The sequence below is a fragment of the Acipenser ruthenus genome, chromosome 21 (genome assembly GCF_902713425.1).
Source record: "Acipenser ruthenus chromosome 21, fAciRut3.2 maternal haplotype, whole genome shotgun sequence".
NCBI classification, from domain to species: domain Eukaryota; kingdom Metazoa; phylum Chordata; class Actinopteri; order Acipenseriformes; family Acipenseridae; genus Acipenser; species Acipenser ruthenus.
In genome coordinates, this window is record NC_081209.1 from 13,386,052 (window position 1) to 13,404,404 (window position 18,353).

Genomic DNA, 18,353 nt, shown 5'->3' on the forward strand with positions numbered 1-18,353 from the left:
TTCATAAACAAGAAAACAAACATGTAGCTGCTATACAATGCAGTGTTCTTGCAGTAAGTTTTCTATTATTATTATTATTATTATTATTATTATTATTATTATTATTATTATCAGAGACACTGGTGGAGGGGGTTCTTCTGTCAGTCCAGGATTCCACAAGAGTTCCACTCAGACCAGGAGGTAGAGACCATGTCAAAGACCCTGCTGCAGGGGTTCTTCTGTCAGTCCAGAGTTCTGCAAGAGATCCACTCAGACCAGGCCCACAATTTTGAGTCTTTGTAGAGATGTGCCACCATTTGGGAATATACAAGATGCACCACACCGCTACACCCGCAGAGTAATGGGCTGGTGGAGCGGTTCAATTGGACCCTCTCTGCCCAGCTTGCCATTGCCACTGTCGCTCACCAGAGGGACTGGGATGTTCAGCTGCCATCTATTCCACCAGCTGCACCCCCACGCTACTGATGGGTGGCGGGCAAATCTGGACCCCAGCTGAGCTCCTGTTAGACCACCTGCCGGAAACCACCGAGGACACACCCGGCCTGAAATATGCAAGGCAGTGACAACAGCTGCTGGACAACCCACACTGTTTTTGCCTGCATTCAGCTTCAGGCTCCAGGCACCGTTACCCAGGACTTCAGCATCACAAGCTGGATCCCCCAGCCAGCAGCCTGCCAGGGCCAGTGGCAACCAAACCAGCCTGGCCACTACCCTCGCCGCCAACCGCAATGCCACAAACACCACCTTGCCACCTCCATGACTGCATTGGCCTTGTAAAAAAGGGCTGGTGCTGGGACTTTGTGTGTGCGTCTATGCTTGAAATGTGCTTGCAATGAACCCTGCCTCTTTGCAGATCTGTTGCACGGTCTGTAACCATTATTTCTGTTTGCAGGACCGCTTACCTTGCTGCAGACACTGCTACCCTATACTGGACTATTGGTGCAACCTTGCACCAGCGCTGACCCCTAGCAGGCACAGGAAGAGTCTCCCTGGGATCATTACATGCACCTAACAGGAGCCAGGGGAGGGGAGCTGATAGGGCTACTGTTAAATTTAACATAACGAGAAGGGCCTTACCAAACGGTAAAGCCCTCTTATGAGGGTTCTATTGCTATTAGAAAATTGATATGTTAAAAAAAGAACATTTCACTTTTTTGCTGTTCATTTTTTTCACGGTTTTATGCAGCACTAGTTTATGTTGTAATGAATTCAGACGTTTTCCTCAATAATCCATGAGTAATGTGGTTTGCTCAGAATTCCTTGTGTGCTCTGGCACTTGGCTTCAGTATCCCAGCAGTACACAATGTCATGCTGTGTGTATTTCCAATAGTCTCTATAATATCTCAAGACTTCCACAGAGCTGTTCTTCAGTTCAGGTACCTCAAACACAGTTTGTAAAACATGTCACAGGATCAAATTACCGGTAACTTTTTATTTTTTTAAATTAGAATTTGAGTGCAGATTCCTGTATTTGTGTAAGTTTCACTATTTACCATTAGGTCCTAAAATGTAAGAACAAAATTAAAAAAACAAACAAAAAAAAAACAATCTAGTAATTAAAAATATCCACTAGCCTACACATGAATACTGTATTTACTGTATTTAATATTCAAGGTCCTTTACCAGAGATTAGGGACCTGATATTGACCAATCAGGTTAGATTTAATGATACCTGGCTAATAAGTGCAATCAAGTTCTAAATGTATTGACAGGTATGAAGAGTGGTAAAAGCATGGCAGAGTGCAGTAAATGACAGTGAAATCACTGTAAAGCATAGGGAAGTTTGGAAAATCACGGGAACTATGATACAAATATGGACAAGCAACCACAGAACAGAACAGAACAGTGGGCTCTTTCATTAAGGCCTGCATTAAGGAAGGTTTTGTAGAGACTGTTTTTAGAAAAGCTCATTTTATTAATGAAGGTAAGCCTGCAGAAAAACCCTTTTCTAGTGTAATTTCACAATCTCACCCGATTTACACTTTCAAGTGTTTATTTTGAAAGACACACATGTCATAGAAAACATGTATTTTCAATTTTAAACATGATAACTGGTACTACTTCTGTTTAATGAAAGTGCTCAGTTTCTATACTTTGTTCTCAGGATATCTCATTTCACCTCAGCCGTGGCTTCTGGGTTTGATTTATTTTTATTTGATGACACCTTTCCAATAGAATTGGAAAAGGTGTATAACATATATATTTGCATTGTACACATTTGATCTGATCCTATTACAAGGTATCACATGACCATTCTCATGCTACAGTATTGGAAGAGACAGGCAGACAGATACTGTCACAAACACTGACAGTGCTGAAGATTGCAGAATGTGACCCAATAAGATAATACCTTATACAGTTCTACACCATCCTGGAACCTTTCAATACCAGTTACTATTGCAGAAGAATTGTGTTTCTTATACAGACCAAATAACCTGTGACGTGTCAAGTCAACAACCTTGTCTTTTATGAGGTACAGAACAGTTAGTTAGTAAAATGGGCAGAACCTGTTTGAAACCCCATCCAGGACTCCACTGCTTTATCCTTGTCAGAGCTGGGCACGGTGCTGCTTCTCTGTGTAAGCTGCAGAGCCCCTAGAATGGGTTGAGGTCAACATTACAGTCCATGACTGCCATCTAGTGGAAATGTTTACAACTCTTTCCAAGGCGAATATATAACAGGTAAGACAGTAGTTTTGCCAATATGCCAGTAGATGGCAGCAGAGCACTGTTAAGCTATCTTTGTTATGTTGTGCTAGCCTGTAATTTTACTGCACGCCACTAGATGTCAGTACAACAACACGAATAAGAGTCATTTTCTGAAAATATGCAGAGACAAGACATGCAGTGCAGTAAAACCTGTACAGTCTGGCATTGCTTGGGACCAGAACATTGTGCTGCACAGTGTGCGAGACTTACTGTAATGAAATAAAATAAAATAAAATAAATAACAAAACTATTTTAACACTTTAAAAAACAACTTTATTGCTGTACATACACAGTATAATAAACACAAAACTATGTTAACACAGATTTAAATAATCTATTGAAAACAAAAGGGCACCCTTTCCTAGATAAAACAAGTCATGAATGAAAACCCTGTGGGTACTGTAAAGCATCCATCACAAAAAATACAGAAATATAAACCACATGTGGCTTACCCTTGCAGGATATAGATTGATCACCCTAATGGTATACCTCTCACAATGACCCTGATAGTATACCTCTCACACTGACCACCTCTCACAATCTTAGGGTGCTGATCAATGTATTTATAGGGATAAATAACCTGGATTTTATTAGAGATTTTTACAACATAGGGTGAATTCACTTTCATCTTATCAAGCCCCTTGTTTTCAGGATAATCTCTAGTGAACTCAGGTAAGGGTCGATGCACTTCAGGGGTTGCAAAGTGTTCTGATAAAACAAAGCCGTGGTTAATGGTTTATTTATGCCGGCGGGGTGCAGGCAGTCTGATCAGAGTCAGAGTGTGAAGGTGGAGGAATGGACAGAAGGAAGGTATACTTTAGTAAATTTTATGTGACTGCAGATAATAATGACAGCTATTTAGAGCAGTTGAGTTACAGTCGTTGAAAGATTGTGTTTAAATGTGTTGTGTGTGAATGGTGGCACATGGACCCTTCTGGTATATCTTTTCACTGCCCAAGAGTATTATTTCTGTACTATGAATACATTATATTTGGGGATCTGAAAAATTAAAATCTGCAGTGAATCTGCAAAGTGTTCCCCTGCAGGGACCACAGATCAGTTTACAAGAAATAACCCTTTTCTAGTTTTGAAATATAACATCAATGCAATATTGATGTTAAACTAAACTTTAGCAGCCAAAACACATAAAAGTCTTAATCTAAATTGTGTCAGACAGCAGTCTTCCGGACTGCAGATGATATATAAGTTTCCAGTCCTCATATAGAATGTGACCACGCCCTGTGTGAACTGACCCGAGCATTGTGTGGACAAAGGGGCAGTGATAAAGATTTACCCTCCTCAAACTTTAATCACAGCATAGAGAGTACAAAAGCCAGCAGTGACAAGGGAAACACTTACAGCACATTTCAATGAAAACACGTACAACACATTTCAATGAAAGGTTTGAAAACTACAGCAAATAATTTCAACAAGAATAAAAAGGTGAGCATTTTTTATTAGTGATTATACACATCAGATCTTTCATTCTCATTGCAGGATCAAACTGGACTCCAAAAGTGTGCAGTCCACCAGTGAAATACTAATGTTGTCGTCCGTTATCACAGACAGACTGAATCTCTGAATGTTCTGCCTATGATACAGAACTATCAGGACAAACACCCACATAGTTCAGCACTGAAGCCTAAAACACATCCCAATAGTACCAATTATGATCCAGCATTGCACAGCCTTTATTAATAATAGGTCATGTATAATGTAGTTCAACATCAATCAGCTCTAGGTGACAGATTTACTGCAAGGTATTCATGACTTTGCGTTGCAGCTTCAGTTCTCATGTTATTGTCTCTGTACTGCTTACACTAGATTGTTCTTGCAAGCCTCCTGCACACATCCTGTTTGTGTGGGCTGATCAGTGCTGGCTGCTTTCTGCTGAGGCGTGTAACTGACATCCGGAGAAACACACTTCTGACACATGCAGGCTGCACCTCTTATCTTGGGTTCTCCTTTCGTATTTTTAAACTGTACCATTTCTTTCCACAGGAAACGGATGTTGTTCACACAAGATTTTGAACAAGCGACCTAGTTATTCGCATGTGAAAAAAAAGCAATGGAAAATATGACAAACATCAAGTGACCTTTATATATTTTTTTCTGTCTCTAGGTGTTGCTTTTATATTTTATGAATATTTTTTTTTGGATGTTCATATATACTTTAATAAAATCATAATACAATGTTTGTACAGCAGTCAAAACACTGTATTAGTCAGCAGATTTCCCCAATAATCACTAACCTCCATCAAACTATCTGATTCCCAGCATTGCTGTACAATATACAGGTACTCCCTCTTCATGGTAATCATTTCCAATGCTTTCCTTATGCCTATAATCCTATGAACAGTGTGCTTCTTCATAGCCTAGCGCTGTGTTATAAATCATTAGCACACTTCTCTGTGATGTACCATGCTGGCCTGTGCTTTACCAGGATTTCACTGTACTTTCTGTTATGCTTTATTAAAATGATTGAGGTCAACTTGGATATGGGATAGAATGCTGTCAATGATTTCATTCACTCCCATGTAAGTGTATTATAAAGTATTGGTAGAACAATCTATTGCATTATACATGCTGAGAGATCACAGTCCTGAACATGCTAATTGCAGTGTTTTCTATATCAGTGTACTGTACTATATTGAGATTTTGAACAATAGCAATATAACTGGTCCATCTCCTCATTTCTATACCCGCATGGAATGTATGGCATACCAAATTCCAATGAGGATTATGATCAAGACCTTTCTTTACTAAGCATGCATGTGTTCATTTTTCACATGCCATTTAAATGTATTGTTACCATTCAATCATTCCTAATGGGGATTTAATACAAACTGCAGGTTCTGTATTTCTGCTTAACATTTAAAAACTATAGGGTTATTTTCAAAGCATGTTCTACAGGATTTAACGAACCTGTAAGGGAGAGAACAACACTATGTGTAATGATAAACACCTGCGAGAACAAACAACAAAGCTCATACCAAATAAGTAATACAATGCAAGGGCCAGACCATCGACATGTTCTTAATATTTACTTTCTTATTTTGTACACGAATAACTTCTCAATTACACTTAGCAAGACTGTAATTACACACAGTAATTATTACAAAATAAACGTTTGTATGGGATAGAATACCATCAATGATTAAATGCACTCCTATGTAACGGATTGATTATAATATATTGTATTAGAAGTACATTCTATTGTAATGTACATGCACATAGACACCACAGAGCTTTCAACTAGCCCAATTCCAATTGAATCTCTAGTTTAGTGTATTTATCATTTAGTTTGATGTGTTTCTTGTATTGAGTCGTCATGATTGTGTCAGTGTATGCCATGTGTTTTTTATAGTCAATACTATATTGTAACTGGAAGATTATTTTATGACTTGCTAATATTCGAAACATGTTGAATATTCAGTGTTTGCATGCAGTCAGGGCTGGTTTTGATGCAATGCTGTGACAGGAATGGGGTGAAATCTCCAGGTTCTTTTGACATCGCCCAGACGATCAATGTCTCGTTCTCAATGAAGTATTTCTGGACTGAGCTGAAGGAATTCAAGTGAAAATGGAAGAAGAGCTGAACAGTTGAAATTGATGTAATAAATATATCCTGCAGACCCGTAGATGTTGTGGACACGCTGGGAACTAGCATTGAGAAATAGATAGAAAGGATAGTATACCAAGCTTCAATTAGATTGTGAGTGATCACTTTATTAACTAACAATACATACATTATAAGTACATTTAGTTGTACATGTAATTTAAATAGAAACAGGTAGTGGCTCAATACAATAAACAATTACAAAATAAAAATAAAACCTTTTTTCCAAACTACTGTATTGTTATAATTCAATTGCATATTTACTTGGGCATTACTTGTCCAAAACTTTTGGTAATAAATAAAAAATGCAGGCTATCTTATTAATTTCCTGCTGATATTAAACACTGTATTTATATAGGTGAGGAGACAAATGAATTTTAGCGGCACAAACAACAAAACTAAAACCAAACAAATAATATAATTTGGGTTCAAACCAGCAACATTTTCTTAATATTATTTTTTACATGACTAAGTTACACTTGGTTACACTGCTATGACTCAGTAATTAAACATGTTGTTCTGTAGATATAATGCTACTGCAAATTCACTAAACTGGTAAAAATTTCACAACGCTTTTCTTTCGGTTTTGGTGTGCTGGGCAAAGAACCGCACAATGAGTGCTCATTAGTTATGTTAGCCAACATGAGGCCGACTGTTTCAGCACTTGTCCTTCGTCCAGGTCTAGACAAGCATTGTTAACAACAAAGTGTGCAAGGAACACACACAAAATAATTCTATAATAATAATAATAAAACCTGTTGTGTAGCCCTAATAGAAATGTGGTAACTCTAGTCTAGGGATCTGTAAACATGTTATTGATTGTGCAATTACTAGTTACAGATTGTGATTAGAAATAATAAAAAAAAAAACTACTATTTTTTTTTTACTATAACACATTATAAGACTGTTCTAGTATATCTTATCACGTGATTCATATACAGATATCTTTCTTTCTATAAAGGTTCATTATCTTCTCTGTGCTTTAACATGCTTTCTTTCATCATGGGATACTACAGAAAAACAAAAAAAAATGAAACGCATTAGAATGTAATCCATGGTTACAGATAGAGAAGGCAGGTGGCAGAGCATTCAGCCTTGAGCCCCTAGGGTGTGGAATGATCTGCTGAGATTTGAAGAGAGGCACCAGCTCGTGCTGCTTTGAAAGTAGGATTATAAATTATCAGATGTATTTTAAAGGGAAAATCATTCTATTTTAAAGTAAGAATTAAAATGACTTTTTAAAAATGATTTTAATGGATGTCATTTAAAGGGGTATGTTATCATTGCATCTTTTACAATTTCTCTAACTTGTTTTGTATATTATACAGCTTTGTTATATTTTATCATTGTCTCTTACAATTTCTCTAACTTGTTTTGTATATTATACAGCTTTGTTATATTTTATCATTGTAACTTTTACAATTTATCTAAATTGTTTTGTATATTATACAGCTTTGTTATATTTTATCATTGTCTCTTACAATTTCTCTAACTTGTTTTGTATATTATACAGCTTTGTTATATTTTATCATTGTAACTTTTACAATTTCTCTAAATTGTTTTGTATATTATACAGCTTTGTTATATTTTATCATTGTCTCTTACAATTTCTCTAAATTGTTTTGCATATTATACAGTTTTGTTATATTTTATCATTGTCTCTTTTACAATTTATCTAAATTGTTTTGCATATCTGCGATGGACTGGCGTCCCGTCCAGGGTGTAGTCTCGCCTTGCGCCCTGTGTATGTTGGGTTAGGCTCCGGCTCACCGCGACCCTGTAAAGGAGTAAGCGGTTAATGATAATGGATGGATGGATGGATGTTTTGTATATTATACAGTTTTGTTATTTTTTATCATTGTCTCTTTTACAATTTCTCTAACTTGTTTTGTATATTATACAGTTTTGTTATATTTTATCATTGTCTCTTTTACAATTTCTCTAAATTGTTTTGTATGTTATCTGTCTCTGTAAAGCGCATTGAGGCGAGTTATAAGAAATGAAGCTTGATTGAAATGTTCCAGCAGTTCTCAGCGATGTGTAGGATGAGAGAGTGCCTGTAGTGGGATGTGTGACCGTTATAACACAGCCCTGAAGAGTGGGGGACTTTCCACAGTATTGAGGTTTCATTCGTATTATTAGTGTGTCTATGTGTTGTTGTATGTTGCCATATTTCTGGAAATAATACATCATTTATTTTTCATAAACATAATTTGTTATTGTGGACAGTATAAGTTATGCGTGACACTTCATTAATCTGTTATACATACATGTGTTATAAAGGACATATAAACAATAGCCTAGTCTTCAGTTATTAATAACCAGAAAAACAGTGTTGAAACTCGACAAACACCAGTATCTTCTGGCTAGATAATTACTCATTGTTAAGCTGTCTCTGCATCCTAATAAAGAGAAAACTACTCATTAAAGACTGGGTTTAAGATCATTTTTTTCTTTGCTGTGAATCAAATACATTTTAAATAATGTATTGCTACCAGTGTAAATTCCGTACTGGCCATTTTATGCTGAAAAAAAATATGTCTGTCAATTCTGTTAAATGAGTGAAAATACCAAAAGCATAACAATAAACCAGGCGACTGCAAGCATGAAATGCAGTTAGCGTCAGGTCTGTGTGAAATACAAATTCACAAAACAGAACCAGGCTCAGTCAAGATATGAAAGTAAAAACAAGTGACATTGTTTTGTAATTAACATCTTTTTCTGAGTTTAATTAGGAAACAAAATCGGCTCAAAATAAGTTTAAAGAGACGTGATGTGATCAAAAATAAAACCTGAAAACTCAAAACCTGAATTATAATTCTAAACACATGTTTATTTCCATTGAAGATTAATATCTAAAATAAATATATACAGTGTGTATGGTCGAATCCATACACTTCCAATGAGAAAAATGAATTGACTATACAAATAAATAATATACCAGTATACATTTTTTTTTACTTTTGACCAATATTTCAGAAATAGGGACATGCTCCCTCATAGCCTGCTATCCACAGACTCTTCATGCAACTCTAGTGGTGCATGTCTTCAGAAACAGGGATGCGCTGGCAGAGTTGTTTAAATAGGTAACCTATTCAGTTTGATTTACTTAAAGTGCCCAATTATTTTACCCATGTTTTTCTCCCCAGTTTAAAATGTGCAATTACTCTCCCTCACACTGAAGGTCAGCAGGCACCCTCCAATCCCACAAGCATCTGGTGCTTTTTGGTGATTTCCCAATCATAAAATATGCAAACCTAAATTACTGAGAATTCATTTGATTGACCAAAAAGTGCCAAAGAAATCCTGGTATTTCAAAAAAAAATTTTTTTTTCTTTTGCATGCAGTGACTAAAGCAAAATATGACCAGATTATTAGAAACCACAACTCAGCCAAATAAAGCTTTTTTTTAAATAAAATGTTAGAATATTTAAAATAACCTATTAGTCAGAATATACAGGTAGTTGACAAAAAAATGGAAACACCAATGTAAAGTCACTTAATAGGGTGTTGGGCCACTATGGTATCCCGCTCTGTGGAGTTCTTGGTGGACTGTTTTTGATGAAACTGGCTGCTCGCACCCCAGGTTGAAATTTGCAGTCAATTGATCTGCAGTTGCTTGCCTGTTTTGCCTTGCACTTCGAATTAATGCATGGATATCACGATCCTGGAGTATGCGCTTCCGCCCACTGTTGCCCTTTACTGATGATGTCTTTCCCTCGGAGTTCCATGCTGACATCACCTTAGACGTTGCTCGTGAAACATCAGTAAGTTGAGCTGTCTTGGTCACTGAAGCTCCTGCCAAACATGCCCCAACAATCACCCCTCTTTCAAAGTCACTGAGGTCTCCTCTTGCAGCCATGCTAGCCAATTATAGGCAACCAGGCCTGTCTAGCATTTTTATATATTGACCCAAAGCATGCTGGGATGTTATTTGCTTAATTAACACATGAGCCATACCTGTGTGGAAGCCCTTGCTTTCAATATACTTGGTGTCCCTCATTCCCCAGGTGTTTCCATTTTTTTGTCCACTACCGGTATTCTCACTCAATAATATCTCTCATTGGTATTGAACTGTAATGCTCCCGTAGCTGCACACATCATCCCTTGTCAATAATCATCAACACCATTATAACAGATGTTCATATATTGATCATTAGGGCAGCAGTGTGGAGTAGTGGTTAGGGCTCTGGACTCTTGACCGGAGGGTTGTGGGTTCAATCCCCAGTGGGGACACTGCTGTTGTGCCCTTGAGTAAGGTACTTTACCTAGATTGCTCCAGTAAAAACCCAACTGTATAAATGGGTAATTGTATGTAAAAATAATGTGATATCTGTATAATGTGAAATAATGTATAATGTGATATCTTGTAACAATTGTAAGTCGCCCTGGATAAGGGCGTCTGCTAAGAAATAAATAATAATAATTAAAGCAGTATATAATAAAGGCTTAATGTTTATTAAAACAAAGAAATAAGGTGCCCTATATTCATGACATACTTTCCCCACATTCTCACGGTCCTCTGACGTCAGAGTTTTTTTTTGAGGTAACCTATTTTCCAATACAATGTGGTTTCCATGGAAAACATCTCCCCTATACATATGAACCCTCAACTGAATGGCACACTGCAGGCCTGTTAACGCTGGCAATGTGGTGGGTTTTTTTCCAGCAGTAAAACTGCAGGTGCCTTTGTGGGTTATACTCGTGAGGAACAGGATGCACAGATACGCCTTGAAAATAAAGTGACTGTGGTGCTAAAAATTGAGTTTTTGTTTACATTTCTTTATCGTATTGTTCAGCAAATAGGTCACCTTTATGAACACCTGTTTAAAGATATAGGTGATTACTCAAAATAAATGATAATGCTTTTCATAATAAAATTGTATTGACATATTACAAAGTCTAAAGCATCATGTTACCCAAAACATTTAATATAAAGTTTCTTAAAAATGCTATAGTAATAATATTGCTGTTATTACTACAGGTGGTCTCCTGTTGTTTGTATAGACCATTATATCACATGTAAAGATGCATTATTTAAGCAATAAAATCCTGATTATAGGGCATCACTTTCTGGTAGTGTACTGCGTAGGTAAGCGAGACCATACAGGCAAGGTAATGCACGCTAGTCAGTAAGATACGAGACAGTACAGACAAGGTCAAATAGACGGTAATGCTTTTTATTGTGATTAGAAACTTGTACACAGTGGCTTTATTGTTATTTTTGACATAATTTGCAGGTTGATTTAGCATTTCATTAGACGTTCTAGCTGCAACTACTGAGCGAAAAAAAAGGTTTTATCAGATTAATATTGTTGTGCTATACATGTTAGTTTTGTTACATTTTACTGTGCATTCGTCTACTAAAGACAACTCTTTGTCCTTTTCACCAAATTAAATGGGATACCTGGAAACAACACGCTCCTGCTCTCATTACCCTCATCCAGCACGACAGTGTCTTTAAAGAGACCTGGAAACAACACGCTCCTGCCCTCATCACCCTCATCCAGCACGACAGTGTCTTTAATAGAGACCTGGAAACATCAAGCTCCTGCCCTCAGCACCCTCATCCAGCACGACAGTGTCTTTAATAGAGACCTCAAGCAACACGCTCCTGCTCTCATCACCCTCATCCAGTACGACAGTGTCTTTAATAGAGACCTCAAACAACACGCTCCTGCTCTCATCACCCTCATCCAGCACGGCAGTGTCTTTAATAGAGACCTCAAACAACACGATCCTGCTCTCATCACCCTCATCCAGCACGACATTGTCTTTAATAGACCATAAGCACATTGCAGTGTCTTTAATAGACCAGATGCACATTGTACTAATAGATTGCTGATTGTGTTATATAATGCATAACAATGCAGATTAATAATTAGGTTCTTTCAGCTAAACTGTAAATAAAGAGGTGCCCTATATTGTGACATACTTCCCCTACATTCTCACGGCCTAGTAACGTAACGGCTTCTTTTGTGGTAACCTATTTTCCAATACAATGTGGTTTCCATGGAAAACATCTGCCCCTATACATATGAACCCTCAACTGAATGGCACCCTGCAGGCCTGTTAATGTGGGAAATATGACGTTGTTTTTTCCAGCGGTAAAACTTGCAGCTGCCTTCGTGAGCTGAACGTATGTAGAACAGGAAGCACAGATATGTCTTAAAAAGCATTTGATTGCGTTGCTAAATATGGGTTGTGTGATTGTTTCTAAATCACCCAAATAGGTCACATCTATTAGCATCTATTGAAAGCTACTGATGATTATTCAACAATTTATTACAACAGCATTTGAAAGACACATTACAAGTGTAAAGCATGTAATGTGATACAGTCAATGTATTACAAGTTTATTACATTTTCTTATAATACTGATATAGCCTTATTGATACTGTCAACTGCCTAATATTGTTAAGAACATCCTTTCCAGATCCTCATTGTTTATTTATAAATGGTCCTTAAAGAAAATTAGAGCTGTCCCACATTGTTTCCTAATTCAGCCTTTCCCCTGGCCTGTATATTTGTGTATATCAGCTGGACACCATGAACTAAAGTGTTACCAAATAATTCAATATCACTACACTGCAATCCTATTAGCAGCATTTCCTTTGTGTCAGAAATGTATATTTTACTGACTAATAGAACTGCTGATTCTAGTGGTCAGTTTGAAGTACACCATTGTATTCTTTAATATACACACACATTTCATTTAAGGGAATGTCCACTTCAGTGGGCAACCTCAATTCCCACTGTGAAGCCTATGGCTTCTTTTCAAGCTACTGAGCCCTGGAGTAAATTGTCCAGCATGGGAATTCTCTGGCTAACTCATGAGGAACCTGACTAGTAGCGATGAGGTGAACTATACCAGGCTGACCAGCCCTCGGGAGTGTCAAAGCCAATGCATTTCTACCTGTGGCTCCCCAACCAGTATCAGCCCCACAGGACAAGCAGGATTCGAAGCAGCCAGCTCCTGATTGTATTACTGAACCTGCAGGATTCGAAGCAGTCAGCTCCTGATTTTATTACTCACCCTGCAGGATTCGAAGCAGCCAGCTCCTGATTTTATTACTGAACCTGCAGGATTCGAAGCAGCCAGCTCCTGATTTTATTACTCACCCTGCAGGATTCGAAGCAGCCAGCTCCTGATTGTTTTACTGAACCTGCAGGATTCGAAGCAGTCTCCTCCTGATTGTATTACTGAACCTGCAGGATTCGAAGCAGCCAGCTCCTGATTGTATTACTGAACCTGCAGGATTCGAAGCAGCCAGCTCCTGATTGTATTACTGAACCTGCAGGATTCGAAGCAGCCAGCTCCTGATTGTATTACTGAACCTGCAGGATTCGAAGCAGTCAGCTCCTGATTGTTTTACTGAACCTACAGGATTCGAAGCAGTCAGCTCCTGATTGTATTACTGAACCTGCAGGATTCGAAGCAGCCAGCTCCTGATTGTATTACTGAACCTGCAGGATTCAAAGCAGCCAGCTCCTGATTGTATTACTGAACCTGCAGGATTCGAAGCAGCCAGCTCCTGATTGTTTTACTGAACCTGCAGGATTCGAAGCAGTCAGCTCCTGATTTTATTACTCACCCTGCAGGATTCGAAGCAGTCTCCTCCTGATTGTATTACTGAACCTGCAGGATTCGAAGCAGTCTCCTCCTGATTGTATTACTGAACCTGCAGGATTCGAAGCAGCCAGCTCCTGATTGTATTACTGAACCTGCAGGATTCAAAGCAGCCAGCTCCTGATTGTATTACTGAACCTGCAGGATTCGAAGCAGCCAGCTCCTGATTTTATTACTCACCCTGCAGGATTCGAAGCAGCCAGCTCCTGATTGTATTACTGAACCTGCAGGATTCGAAGCAGTCTCCTCCTGATTGTATTACTGAACCTGCAGGATTCGAAGCAGCCAGCTCCTGATTGTATTACTGAACCTGCAGGATTCGAAGCAGTCTCCTCCTGATTGTATTACTGAACCTGCAGGATTCGAAGCAGTCTCCTCCTGATTGTATTACTGAACCTGCAGGATTCGAAGCAGCCTTTACAACGGAACCTGCTTTAAAACAGATATTTTAAATTTGGTCTTAGGTAGCTAACTAATTGTGTAGAATTGTGCACAAAACTAGATTATTAATTAAGTTACCTATATTATTTTTTAAGTGACATGCCCTATACTTGTGGCATACTTTCCCTGTACTCTCAAGTATTGTTTTGAGGTAACCTATTTTCCAATGCAATGTGGTTTTCATGGACAACATCTGCCCCTATACATATGAACCGTCAACTGAATGGTCTACTTCAACACAGGCCTGTTATTTCCATCAGTACAGCAGGTGCTTTTGTGGGTTGAACTTGTGTGGAACAGGAAGCACAGATATGCCTTAAAAACAAAGCTTCTAAAAATGGATCTTGTGTGTGTTTCTAAACCGTATTGCTCAGCAAATAGGTCACATCTGTTTAAAGTTATTGATGGTTATTTAAAAGGAATCGTTTTTAATCACACATTCCTATGGTAAAGCATCTTGTCATCTGATACAGCAATGATGAGGTTTATTATAATGCATTACATTTATATTAACCCTTAGTTAGCTGCTCTTATAATATTGATGTAGTCTCTTATTGTACTTGCTTCACATCTATAGATTATTGATTATTTCATTCAATGAAAGCAGAACTGAGCCATGACAAAGACCATAACATCACACATTGAATAGAATGTAAACACTCCAAACTATTGCCATTAACATATTTACTAAAGATCTGACTAAAGAATTCAAAGCTTCACTAGATTACAACAACAACAACAATTCACATTTCAATAGCAACTTTCATCGCAAGGACCCCAAAGAGCTTCACACACAAATCTGTTTATAATTCAACCATTACATTAAAAACAGTCTAATAGAGAAGCTGATAAAACAGAAATTAAAAAGGGGAAAACAATGTCAGTTTGTAGAAATAGAACAGCTAAAAAGAGTAAAACAAAAATGCAATGGAATTTGAATTTTAAAAAGGACAAAAAGATCATGCAGTTTTGATTGTAAAATAGGAAAACTAAGATAGAAAAGCTATTGTGTAAAAATACATTTTCAATGTTGATTTTAAACAGTACAAGTCCCAGCTTCCCTGACAGAAGAAGCAGAGCATTCCAGAATGTAGGAGCTTTACAAGGCCCTTTCTCCCGTGCTATTTTTATTCAGCCTGGAATAACCAGCAGCCGCGCATCCTGTGATCTAAGAGTGTGGTTAGGAGCGTACAGACTTAATAATGCTTGTAAGTAACTGGGGGTTAATCCATTCAGGGCCTCATAAGTTAAAAGCAACATCTTAAAATCAATTCTAAACTGCAAAGAGGCCAAAACAGGAGTAATATGTTCACTTTTTCTGGTTTTAGTCAGAAATGTAGTGGTAGTGTTCTGAATGAGCTGTCAGTAAGACACCAGACATTCTGGGGTTCCATTGAAAAGTGCATTCCGATAATCAGTTGCAGATGACCTGAAACACTGGTTTAGAATTGTGTGCTAAGCATATACAGGTTTTAATATTTTCATTTTGAAATTATTTTTTCTAGACGTCAACTCTTTGACTTTTTTTTTCTTTTTTTAACAAATTACAATCCTTAAATAGGATACTGCATCTCCAAACCAATATAGACTTATTTTTGTCAATCTGCTGGACAGCCTTGAACTAAAGTATAATTAAATATCCATACCTGTACACAACAATCCTGTAATTGTAATAACTAAAGTGTTCAACTAATAGACGTGCCCAACTAGAGGTCAGATCCAAGAGCATCATTTGATCCTTTAACATGCTCTTGGTCTACTTCAACACATGTAAGCTGCATCTGTGAATTGAATGGTCTTCAGCACATGTAAGCTGCATCTGTGAATTGAATGGTCTTCAGCACATGTAAGCTGTATCTGTGAATTGAATGGTCTTCAGCACATGTAAGCTGTATCAGTGAATTGAATGGTCTTCAGCACATGTAAGCTGTATCTGTGAATTGAATGGTCTTCAGCACATGTAAGCTGTATCTGTGAATTGAATGGTCTTCAGCACATGTAAGCTGTATCTGTGAATTGAATGGTCTTCAGCACATGTAAGCTGTATCTGTGAATTGAATGGTCTTCAGCTCATGTAAGCTGTATCTGTGAATTGAATGGTCTTCAGCACATGTAAGCTGTATCTGTGAATTGAATGTTCTTCAGCTCATGTAAGCTGTATCTGTGAATTGAATGGTCTTCAGCACATGTAAGCTGTATCTGTGAATTGAATGGTCTTCAGCACATGTAAGCTGTATCTGTGAATTGAATGGTCTTCAGCTCATGTAAGCTGTATCTGTGAACTTCAGCGCCTGACAGTTACCATGAAAAATATACTATTGTTTTTGTTAACACTAAAACATGTGGAATGTGGTCAGACTCTAATTGATTCATTGATTCCGACCACATGTATTATCGATCAATCTTTATTTCTTATATAGTGCCTTTCTTGATAAATCGCCTCAAAGCGCTTTAACAAAAATAACAAAAATTCATAATATACAAAAAATAGAGAAATAGTAAATCCACTTGTCTCTCTACAAAGCAGTATGTAATTCAATATGTTAACAGAACATTATTCAGCAGGTTTCATTGGACTTATTGAAGCACAATTAGTTAATTTTATATTGAGGGTGATGCAAAACTATTGGCCAAAGCTGTAGACCAGGTGTGCCCAATTACAGTCTTAATGATGTATTAGATAAAATTAACCCAGTATGTTCTGAGGAACATTTCTTTTGGTTAGTACATGAATAATCTCATGTCATGCGATTCCATGTAAATGAAACACACAAGTATATGCTTGTACTGTGCTTAAGAAACATTCTAGACCTCTATAATGTACACGTTTTTTGTAAAATCTCTCTGCACCAAGCAAAGAAAGCAGGGAAATACGTTTAAAATAAACACATGGACATTCAACCAATAACAAGAACTGTGAAACACCAACATTCCAACCGGTCATACAAGAATCCAAGGAAAAGCTTTTAAGAGCAAAATGTTGATTTTGGCTAAACCTCACAAATGAGGATTTTCTCAGTGGGAGCTACATGAGAAGGACTTGGACAGACATATTCTGCAGTAAAGCTCAAGCATCTGTCATAACAGTTTAGCTCCATCTTCTGCACATGCACTTCTTGATTTATTAACAGCCTTGATACTGTGGATCTTAAGATCCTCACAGAGAGCTGTTCAACAACAATACAACAGCATTCCTTGCATGCTTTATATATCTGCAATCAGCACTACTACCAATTGACATCTTTGGGTTCTTGCTCCTTGTGGCATTCCTCACTGCTCCATTGTAGGTTCAATGTTCTTCAGTATATTTTATATATAAATGTTGGTATTACTCTATTACTCCCCATTATAATTTGACAGTTCTGTTATACTGATACACTCCAAGTTATTTGTCTTTCCCTTTATATGTTTCAAAGTGTTTTCCGTCACGCAGTTGGATGTCTCACGGACAGTAAACTGCAAGTAGAATTGGGACTCGCACTAAACCCAGTAGGGCAGCAGTGTGGAGTAGTGATTAGGTCTCTGGACTCTTGACCGGACATTGTGGGTTCAATCCCCAGTGGGGGACATTGCTGTTGTACCCTTGAGCAAGGTACTTTACCTAGATTGCTCCAGTAAAAACCCAACTGTATAAATGGGTAATTGTATGTAAAAATAATGTGATATCTGTATAATGTGAAATAATGTATAATGTGATATGTTGTAACAATTGTAAGTCGCCTGGATAAGGGCGTCTGCTAAGAAATAAATAAATAATCCCAGTTCTTCTGAAATGGTTGTTGGTTAAGTTTCATAGTGTTCAGATTTTCTTTAGGCTATTCAAAGCCTTGGGCCTATTTAATAAGTGAGCTTCTCTCTCCCTTTTATAAAGCGTCCCAGGATGGTTGCATGGAAGGGGAATTGTATGATATGGCAAATATAGAAGCTGTAACCCCAATTACTTGTGACCAGTATT